This window comes from Vipera berus, assembly GCF_964194415.1.
Source record: "Vipera berus genome assembly, chromosome: 1".
NCBI lineage: Eukaryota > Metazoa > Chordata > Lepidosauria > Squamata > Viperidae > Vipera > Vipera berus.
In genome coordinates, this window is record NC_138202.1 from 331937462 (window position 1) to 331948475 (window position 11014).

Below are 11014 nucleotides of genomic sequence, written 5' to 3' on the forward strand. Positions count from 1 at the left end.
CCGACATAGTGGGTCCTTTTACACCAACAATTGGTGGTAAAAGATATTTCTTGACAATTGTTGACAATTACTCTAGATATGGTTATGTATTTCCTATGAGAGAAAAATCTGAGACCTTTCAGATCTTTAAAGACTTTGCCAATTTTGTCTATACCCAATTCGAAGTCAGCATCGCCAGAATTCAGAGTGATCGTGGCGCTGAATTCATGTCTTAGCGTTTCCAGGACTGGATGCGTAGGAACAGCATACTACACCAGACCTCAGCTCCTTACACTCCGGCTCAAAATGGAGTGGCAGAACGCAGAAATGGAGTTCTGCAAACCATGATGCGTTGCCTTCTCGAAGATGCTAACCTCAGTCTTCCATACTGGGGTGAAGCTCCATTTTGAATTATCATCAATGCCCATAAATCTCATTCTTTTTGCTGCAGGACCCCCTTTCTTTCTTTGGGCTAAAGAAATATTGACCATATCGTATAAACCAAAAATATGGAGATATGAGAGGTCAGGCTTATGTCCATATAACATGAAATAAGGGGTCTGATTTATGACACTACTCCATGTACGGTTGATGATATGGTTAGCATATTTAATAGCTTCACCCCAGCTCTTCAATATAAACAGTTCCTTCTCCCATGACCTGAACAGGATGATTTGAAAAAGAGTACAGTTCACGAAGTTCAGGTTCAGGCTCGTGCATCTCTGTGTAAAGCTCTTTTCTGTAGGTAACATGTAACGCTGCTCCGCTGTCCAAAGTCCAAAGAAGTCGTCTGTCATACTCTGGTTGAGGCTGTGGATCGTTAGTTAAAGCCAATATGGCAAGTGGAGCTTGCGGATCATGCCTGGGACCACGACCACATTGTCCGCATCTACCTCTGCCTCCTCTGGAATCTGTTCCTCTGGGCTGGTACGTGACGGGCACTGGAAACCATTGGGGACAATCCCGGGTGGCATGTCCCACACGATTGCAGATGTAAAATAAAATAAATAAAAGACAAATGACTGAAAAATGTTCAATAGTAATACGTCTTCAAAGAAAAACAAGGAAATCCAGTTGCCTCATGAAAAAGCACCTTTGGGACAACCATGACCTGGATGACTGAGAGTCTCTATAGACATAGACATTTTAGATCAAGCAAGGCATAATAAGGGAAAAGAGTGTGTAACCAGCGCTTCCTCTAAGGTACTTCAATTCTGAGATTTGCTGAACCTGGAGTGAACAGCAAATTAGGTATTTGCTGCCACCCCCCTTTGTAACAAACTGGTTTCTACATTCCACACCAGCTTTTTGGGGAACCAAGAGAGGATTGAAGGGGAAATCCTTACCCCACTCTGGGTCTGGCTAAATACAGAAAGGGAAAACAGAAAATTTTTCTCAGTTAGATCAGACAGGACTCATGACCAGATAAGCTAATTATAATTCAATCAATCCTCTTCAGTTTAAAAGTTTGTTTAGTGACCATTGAAAGTTACAGTACAATGGGATTGAAAAAAGTGATTTATGAGTGCTTTTTACACTTATGATCATTACAGCATCCCCATGGTCCCATGACCAAAATTCAGATGCTTGGGAACTGATTCATATTTATGATGGTTGCAGTGTCCTGGGGTCACGTTCTTTGACTTTCTGACAAGCAAAGTCATTGGGGAGGTCAGATTCATTTAGCAACCTTGTTACTAGTTTAAGAACTTCAGTGTTTCTGTGGCAATAAAAGTCATAAAATGGGGCAAAATACACTTAACAAATGTTTCACTTAACAACAGAAATGTTGGGCTCAGTTGTGGTTGTAAGCCGAGGACTACCAGTAGTAAACCCTCCTGCCATCTTTTTTTAAAGTCTGAAAAAAGAGGGTTACCTTCTGAGTTTCTTTCTTTGCCTATTATCCACCTGTGGACTATACACTCTCTTATTTGAATGTTCCCCCTTCCCCTGTCTCCCAAGATCATTCCCATGTACCATTACAGTAGTTTAGCGAAGGTGGGTGATAGAAGCCAGAAATGAAACAACAACAACTTGATTAAAGGTACCTAAGGAACATACATTTCCACACACAAACATACAATGCACTATCTGAATTCAGAAAACTATGATGCAATTCTAACTAGGAAGTGCCTTTTCCTGAACTGTTATTGTGAAGAAGTACACACTGTGCTCTCTGGCCACTGGCTATGTGCCTATATTGAACAAGGAGATAAAACAACCTTTTACTCAATTACAATTACTTTGTTACATGGGGGAATATTTCCATCCTCTCAATCACCTAAAGCAGCCCAAACTATTCTATGAATTGATGATGTCATCTAGTTTGATAATGAAACATCTGCACAAAAACAACCAAATTCAGAGAGCACTAAGAACCCCAATATTCTATTCTTTATGTTATGTTTCGGGTTCGGACGAGCAGGAAAGATGCCAGGCAGAGGAGTACAGAAGAATAGTTGCTTTATTCAGAACTATAACTGTACTGAGGATTAAGGGTAACCATGCAGTCTTTATATAGTCTCCATAGTCTAAACAACCAATCAGACTGAACCCATCATTCCCGCCAAGTTGACTGCAGCCAGGACTGGAAAGTCCTACCTGTGTTGCTGGAGAATCATTAGCTTTCCAGCGTACACGTGATAAGGTATTCCCAAAAGCTCAATACATAACACCCCTTCCCCTTTTAAGGAACAGACATTATAACCCTTGAAAATTAAGGATTATGATTCACTCCCAACCTCCAATGCTTATGTTCTGTACCAGCCTGCTACCGGCCTTGCAGAAAGGCAACCCCTGTACAAACGGCAGAGGCTGGAATACGTCTGCCAAATTTATTACACAAACAAACAAAACATGAAACAAGATACCGGAGCTTTGATCCTCTATCGGAGCGGTTGCTTTCAGCAAACCAGCCCTCCCCCAAACACTCCCTTTATAAGAGTTCAGGGCGTGGCCTCTCTTTGCCTCCTTCCGAGAAGTCCCACAGCCTTTCTCTGCTTGCTCCTACTTGACTGCCTCCTGCGTCGGGCGTCCTTGAACAGGGCCAGCTGTGGGTCATCTTCATCCACACTGTCGAGCTCACACAGCTGGGTCTCCACCAAGTAAGAAGGGCCTGGCTGAGGGCTCTGCGGAGCCTCCAAGCCATCATCAGCAAGTTCTTCTTCAACACCCCCCTCCTCCCCCTCATCTGAGTCATCCGAGTCATCCGACCCAACTGCCGAACCCACAGGCTGACCCTGAATCACAACAGCTTAATTGAATGTTTGACCCTATTCAAGGTAGAATAATTATAATGCGACCTTCTTGGACGTGCAGTGTATAGGTTGCATGCAATGAGACTAAAGACAGCTTTGCTGTTCTGCCAGTAGTATTACACCACCTTAAGTTGTTGTTGTTGTTGTTAGTTGCGAAGTCGTGTCCGACCAATCGCAACCCTATGGACAACGTTCCTCAAGGCCTTCCTGTCCTCTACCATCTTCTGGAGTCCATTTAAGCTCATGTCTACTGCTTCAGTGACTCCATCCAACCACCTCATTCTCTGTCGTCCCCTTCTTCTTTTGCCCTCAATCTTTCCCAGCATTAGGCTCTTCTCCAGTGAGTCCTTCCTTCTCATTAGGTGGCCAAAGTATTTGAGTTTTAGCTTCAGGATCTGGCCTTCTAAAGAGCAGTCAGGGTTGATCTCCTCTAGGACTGACCGGTTTGATCGCCTTGCAGTCCAAGGGACTCGCAGGAGTCTTCTCCAGCACCATAGTTCAAAGGCTTCAATTCTTTGGTGCTCAGCCTTTCTTATGGTCCAACTTTCACTGCCATACATTGCAACTGGGAAGACCATAGCCTTGACTATACGCACTTTTGTTGACAGGGTGATATCTCTGCTTTTTAGTGTGCTGTCTAGATTTGCCATGGCTTTCCTCCCAAGGAGCAAGCGTCTTTTAATTTCTTGGCTACAGTCCCCCAGAGCCTTGGTGGAGCAGTGGGCTAATGCCTCCTTAAGTAATATTAACCTTAACCAGGTCCGTGGTTAATAAGGCTCCCCTTGTGCGGGATCTGGTGGAGGGTGAGCATGCGGACCTGGCTTGTATCACCGAGACCTGGTTGGGTCCAGAGGGTGGGGTCCCTTTGGTCGACCTTTGCCCACCAGGTTTCCGAGCGTTACACCGGCCTCGGGCTCAAGGTAGGGGCGGGGGAGTGGCGGTTGTTATTAGGGAGACCTTATGTCCGCGGGAGACCACCGTTCCTCAGATAGTCGGGTGTGAGTCTCTCTTTTTGAGGTTTGGTTCGGGGGCGCAGTTGGGCTTGCTGCTGGTGTACGTTTCGCCTAGTCACACAGCGGCAGCCCTGCCCGTGCTACTCGATGTCCTCTCCGGTTTGGTGATTGAGTTCCCCAAACTTCTAGTTTTGGGTGACTTCAATCTACCATCCCTGGGAGGGTCATCTGAGTTAGCCCGGGAGTTCATGGCTTCCATGACGGCCATGGACCTGACGCAGGTAATTTCTGAACCAACTCATGAGGGAGGCCACACCCTTGACTTGGCTTTTTTATCTGGACGGTGGTTGGATGATCTTGGTGGGGGCTCTCCATTTATTATGCCCCTGTCATGGACCGATCATCACCTCCTGCGGCTGGTCTTCCGTATTGCCACCCCCCACCGTGGGGATGCGGAACCAACTAGATGGTACCGCCCCAGACGCTTAATGGACCCTCTCGGGTTCCAGGCAGCGCTGGGATCCCCACCTGCCTCCGTCGCTCACAGCTCGGCAGATGCCTTAGTGGAAGCCTGGGAAAGGGCAGCCACTGAGGCACTGGACCGAGTTGTACCCCTGCGGCCCCTGACCCGGTGCAGATCCCATCGAGCTCCATGGTTCTCCGCGGAGCTCCGGGAGATGAAGCGTCGGAAACGGGGCCTAGAGAGCTGCTGGAGGTCCAGCCGATCCGAATCCGACCGGTTGCGGTTAAGAACCTATATTAGGTCTTATCTCGCAGCGATGAGGGCAGCGAGGTGCAATTACTTCTCTGCCCTCATCGCGTCCGCAGATAATCGCCCGGCCGCCCTGTTTAGGGTGACTCGCTCCCTCCTTAATCAGGAGGTGAGGGAGGATCCCTTGCAGGGTCGTGCCGAGGAGTTTGGTCAACATCTGTCGGATAAAATCGCTCGGATTCGGACCGGTTTGGACTCCAGCTGGGCAGAGTCTGACGATCAGGACACGGGCGGTCTTGTCAATGTTATCTGGGAGGAGTTTGATTCTGTGACCCCTGATGAAGTGGACAGGATTATGGGGAGGTTGAGCTCCACCACATGTTTATTGGATCCGTGCCCTTCCTGGCTGGTTTATGCAGCCAGGGAGAGGACACGAGGCTGGTTCCAGGCGGTGATATCTGCTTCTTTGAGTGAGGGTAATTTCCCCACCGTCTTGAAGGAGGCGGTGGTGAGACCTCTCCTCAAGAAGCCTGCCTTGGACCCAGCTGTCTTGAACAACTTTCGTCCAGTCTCCAACCTTCGCTTTCTTGCGAAGGTTGTTGAGAGTGTGGTGGCGCATCAGCTCCCTCTGGTCCTGGATGAAGCGTATTATCTGGACCCGTACCAATCGGGTTTCAGGCCCGGGTACAGCACGGAGACGGCATTGGTCGCTCTGGTGAATGATCTCTGGAGGGCCCGGGATAGGGGATATTCCTCTGTCCTGGTCCTATTAGACCTCTCGGCGGCTTTCGATACCATCGACCATGGTATCCTGCTGCGGCGTCTCAGGGGATTGGGAGTGGGAGGCACAGTTCTTCGGTGGTTCTCCTCCTATCTCCTGGGACGTTCGCAGTCGGTGTTGGCAGGGGGGCAGAGATCGGCCCCTAGGTCTCTCGTTTGTGGAGTTCCTCAGGGTTCGGTTCTCTCGCCTCTCCTGTTCAACATCTACATGAAACCGCTGGGTGAGATCATTCATGGTTTTGGAGTTGGGTATCATCAATATGCTGATGATACCCAACTTTTCATTTCAACCCCAAACCACCCCAGTGATGCCCTCGCTGTGATGTCCCGTTGCCTGGAGGCGGTTCGGGTCTGGATGGGGAGGAACAGACTTCAACTCAACCCTGACAAGACTGAGTGGCTGTACATTCCGGCATCCCGGGACATTCAAAACGTTCCTTCACTTTCTATGGGGGGTGAGTCTTTACCCCCTGTAGATAGGGCTCGCAACTTGGGAGTCCTCCTGGATGCACGGCTTACCTTAGAAGATCATGTAGTAGCCGTGACCAGGGGGGCTTTCGCACAGGTTCGCCTGGTGCGGCAGTTGCAGCCCTACCTAGACCGGGATGCCCTGTGTACGGTCACTCATGCGCTCGTGACCTCTCGTCTTGACTATTGCAATTCTCTCTACATGGGGCTTCCCTTGAAGACCACTCGGAGGCTCCAACTGGTACAGAATGCGGCCGCGAGAGTTGTCTTGGGAGTTTCCCGGTACTCCCATGTTACACCTTTGCTCCGCGAGCTGCATTGGTTACCAGTTGTCTTCCGGGTGAGGTTCAAGGTCTTAGTGATGGTGTTTAAGTCCTTACATGGCATGGGTCCGGAATACCTCGGGGACCACCTGCTGCCGGCGTCAACTCCCCTCCGCCCCGTGCGTTCCCACAGAGAGGGCCTCCTCAGGGTGCCTCCAGTCAGAGAATGTCGGCTGGTGGCCCCCAGGGGGAGGGCCTTCTCTGTGGGCGCTCCGGCTTTGTGGAACCAGCTGCCGGTTGAGCTCCGGATGGCACCGGATCTCCGCTCCTTCCGGCGCGGGTTAAAGACCCATTTATTTGAACAAGCTGGCCTGGCCTGATGGGGAATCACTTAGGGTTTTAATATTTATATATATATATTATTGTTTTTATTGTGGGCAATAATTTAATTCTTTTTTAACTTTTGTACTTTTGTAGTTTTAAGATATGCCCTGTTCACCGCCCTGAGTCCTTCGGGAGAAGGGCGGTATAAAAATTTAATTAAATAAATAAATAAATAAATAAATAAATAATACCAGCTGCCTGCAATTAGTGCAGGTTCGAGTCCCACCAGGCTCAAGGTTGACTCAGCCTTCCATCCTTCCGAGGTAGGTAAAATGAGGACCCGGATTGTTGGGGGCAATTAAGCTGACTTTGTAATAATGCCGCTTGGGGTGTGTGTGAAAGGCCTAATAAGCAGGCATATACATAGAATGGAATTAAAATAAATAAATAGATAAATAAATAAATAAAATCTGCAGTGATCTTGGAGCCCAGGAAAATAACATCTGTCACTACCTCCATTTCTTCCCCATCTATGTGCCAGGAATTGAGAGGGCCAGATGCCATGATCTTGGTTTTCTTAATGTTTAGTTTCAACCCAAGTTTTGCACTCTACTTCTTCACTCGCAACAAGAGGCTCTTTAGTTCCTCTTCACTTTCTGCCATTAGAGTGGTATCATCTGCATATCTTAGGTTGTTGATGTTTCTTCCGGCAATCTTAATTCCAACTTTTGATTCATCTAGCCCTGCCTTTCTCATGATGTGCTCTGCATATAAGTTAAATAGGCAAGGCGACAGTATACAGCCTTGCCGGACTCCTTTCCCAATTTTGAACCAATCAGTGGTTCCGTGTCCAGTTCTCACTGTTGCTTCTTGGCCTGCATATAGGTTTCTCAAGAGACAAATAAGATGGTCTGGTACGCCCATCTCTTTAAGAACTTGCCACAGTTTGTTATGATCCACACAATCAAAGGCTTTAGCATAGTCAATGAAGCAAAAGTAGATGTTTTTCTGGAACTGTCTAGCTTTCTCCATGATCCAGCGTATGTTAGCAATTTGATCTCTAGTTCCTCTGCCTCTTCGAAATCCTGCCTGTACTTCTGGTAGTTCTCGATCCACATACTGCTGGAGTCTAGCTTGTAGGATTTTAAGCATAACTTTACTAGTGTGAGAAATGAGTGCAATGGTGCGATAGTTTGAACATTCTTTGGCACTGCCTTTCTTTGGAATTGGAATGTAAACTGATCTTTTCCAATCCTTAAGTACAAGTGGACTACAATGAGATTAAAAAACGATTTCTGAGAGATGTTCTCTGTGTTAATCCCTTTTCAGTATGCAATGCAACCTATTGCATGTTGATTAACAAAATCCAAAAAACAATGGGCATGCTCACAAGCTGGTAACCATTTACAATACTTTGTCTTATTTAACAACATCTTTGAGTTCCACCCACTTTCTGGTCTACCAACTTATCTGGCACCCCAGGTATGTTTCGGCTCTCCTGTGCTGGAGAATCTGAGGATGGAGGATTGCTCTGGCTGGTCTCACCCGGTGGACCCACCCCAGAGTCAAAACTTGAAGCAGAGTGAGCGCAGTGGTCGCTGTAGTTTGGCTGACCCAACTGATCAGGGGTTCCTTGTTGCACCTCCATGCTGTCTTGGTCCTCTTCAGACTCAAAACCTGCTGTGTGCTGGAAACGCTGATACGGAGGAGAAGAGCTAGCCTATGTGTCAGCTTGATAACTACAAGAGGGACTAGTGCCCCCATACTCACTTAGTGACGATTCTGGAAATCTCTTCCTCAGTTGGTCCACATGCCGTCTTACTAGATGCCCTCCCTCCACCCCTACTGTGTAAGATAGGGGCCCTGTTTTGTCAACCACCTTCCCCGGAACCCACAAGTGTCCCGGCCCATAATTTCTGGCCCAAACCAAGTCACCAGGTTGTAGCCCCCTTGGGGGTTTGGGTTGAGCAGCATCTGATGCCACTCTGTCTGGATGGAGTCTGTCTAGCTTAGTGATGAGGCATGTGCCCCAGTGAAGTTCTGCAGAACTTTTTCCTGTGGCTGTGCAAGGTGTGGAGTGTTGACAAAGTAGAAAGTAGAAAAAAGTAACTTTGAGAAACTTTTTAGGCATGCGCACAAAACAGTCTGAAACCATAACATAGCAGGACATAGCTGGATTCACTATGGTTACATGATAAGATAATAACACAGGTGCAGAGAGCAGGGGAAAATGTACAGATAGAAATGAGCCAAGCTGGCAAAACTAAAAAAAACATGCAGTGACAGTCTGCTAGTCTGTGGTGCCAGTCACCTGTGATGATGCGCTTGACTGCATCTTTGGTCATTCTCACCATTCGTTCTGCTTCCCCATTCGATGATGGGTGGAATGGTGCAGATGTGGCATATCTGATCATGTTTGCTCTGAGGAAAGCCTGAAACTCAGCAATGGTAAATTGAGCCCCATTATCTCAAACCACGACATCAGGTAGCCCATGTGTAGCAAAAAGTTTCCTCAGCACCTGGATGGTCCTAACAGTCATATTGGGGACTGGAACTACTTCCAGCCATTTTGAGTGGCTATCCACTACAACTAAGAATAGCTGTCCTTGAAAAGGCCCAGCATAATCAATATGAATCCTGGACCAGGGCATGTGGGTTGCCTCCCATCTATGGACAGGTGCCTGAGGCATTTCAGATCTTGATCTTTGGCAGAGATAGCAACCGTGTACCTGCTCCTCAACAGCCTTATCTAAACCAGGCCACCACAGGTAGCTTCTAGCTAATGCTTTCATGCGCACTATGCCAGGGTGTCCCTCATGCAAGGACTGTACTCTATCCCTTAAAACTGAGGGAATAATGACTCTATTACCCCATAACAAACATCCCTTGTGTGCAGATAACTCATGCCTTCTGATAAAATAACTCTGGAATTCAGAGCCTGGACTTCTGTCTTGCCATCCCATGAATACCCATGACAATACTCTGCTAAGGATTCTATATGTAGCAGTTTCAGCAGCTATGTCCCCAGCATGGAGGGGGAATTCAGGTAACTTCTGTATGGATAGTATTTGTGCAGCAGGGGCTGGATCAGGCTCCACAAGGGGTAAGTGTAGCCTACTGAGGCCATCTGCATGGCCCATTTCTTTACCAGGTTTGTGAACCATCTTAAAATTATAAGCAGACAAAAATATGGACCACCTGAGTATTCTAGGTGATAAAATGGGGGGGTTGCTTATCTGTTGTGAATAAGCCCACAAGAGGTTTGTGATCAGTAAATACAGTGAATTTCCTTCCATATAAATAATTATGGAATTTTTAAACCCCAGCCACTATGGCTAAGGCTTCCTTGTTGATTTGAGCATAATTTCTTCCAGCAACAGATAACGTTCTAGAATAATATGCTATGGGAACTTTCTTCCCATTTTTTTTTCTAAGTGACTTAGAACAGCTCCCACTCCATAGGGAGATGCATCACAAGCAATACAAACAGGTTTAGATTCTATATAATGTGTGACAGTAGATTTGTCTGACAACAGACGATTAAGGTCCTGAAAACTCCTCTCATGTACATTGGTCCAATTCCAGACAGCCTTCTTATCAAGCAGCCTGTGTAGTGGTTCTGCAATGGCTGCCTTGTGAGGCAGAAATGTATGATAAAAATTCAATAACCCCAAAAATGATTGTAATTCTGCCTTATTCTTGGGACTAGGAGCCGATTTGATGGCTCTTACCTTTGATTCTGCAGGGTGGATTCCACTGGCATCTATACGGAATCCCAAAAACTCTGTTGAATTGACCTCTATACTGCATTTGTTTCTTTTCAATTTAAGGCCCGCGTTGCCTAGCCTGTGTAATACAGCCCTGAGCCTACTAGCCAAAACCTCTTCAGATTCTCCTGTGATGAGAACATCAAACTGCAAACGATTGACTCTGAAAGCTCCTTTGTGTGTGACTATAGTCTGAGCTGCTGCTGTGGCTTCATCTACAGGCAGCTGCTGGTATGCCTGTGCCAAATCGAGCTTAGCAAAAATGGTGCCTCCCTGTAAAGAGGCGAGAATATGGCTGACTATTGGAACCGGGTAAGCATGCTGGTTTAAAGCTTTATTTAGGGTGCACTTATAGTCCACACAAATACGAACTTCTCCCTTTGGCTTAAGTGGGGTAACAATAGGGGTTTCCCAATCCCCCCTTTCAACAGGTTGCAACACTCCTTGTTCCACTAATTTATCTATTTCTGCTTCGATTTTGTGCTTTAGTGCAAACAGAACTCTTCTTGGT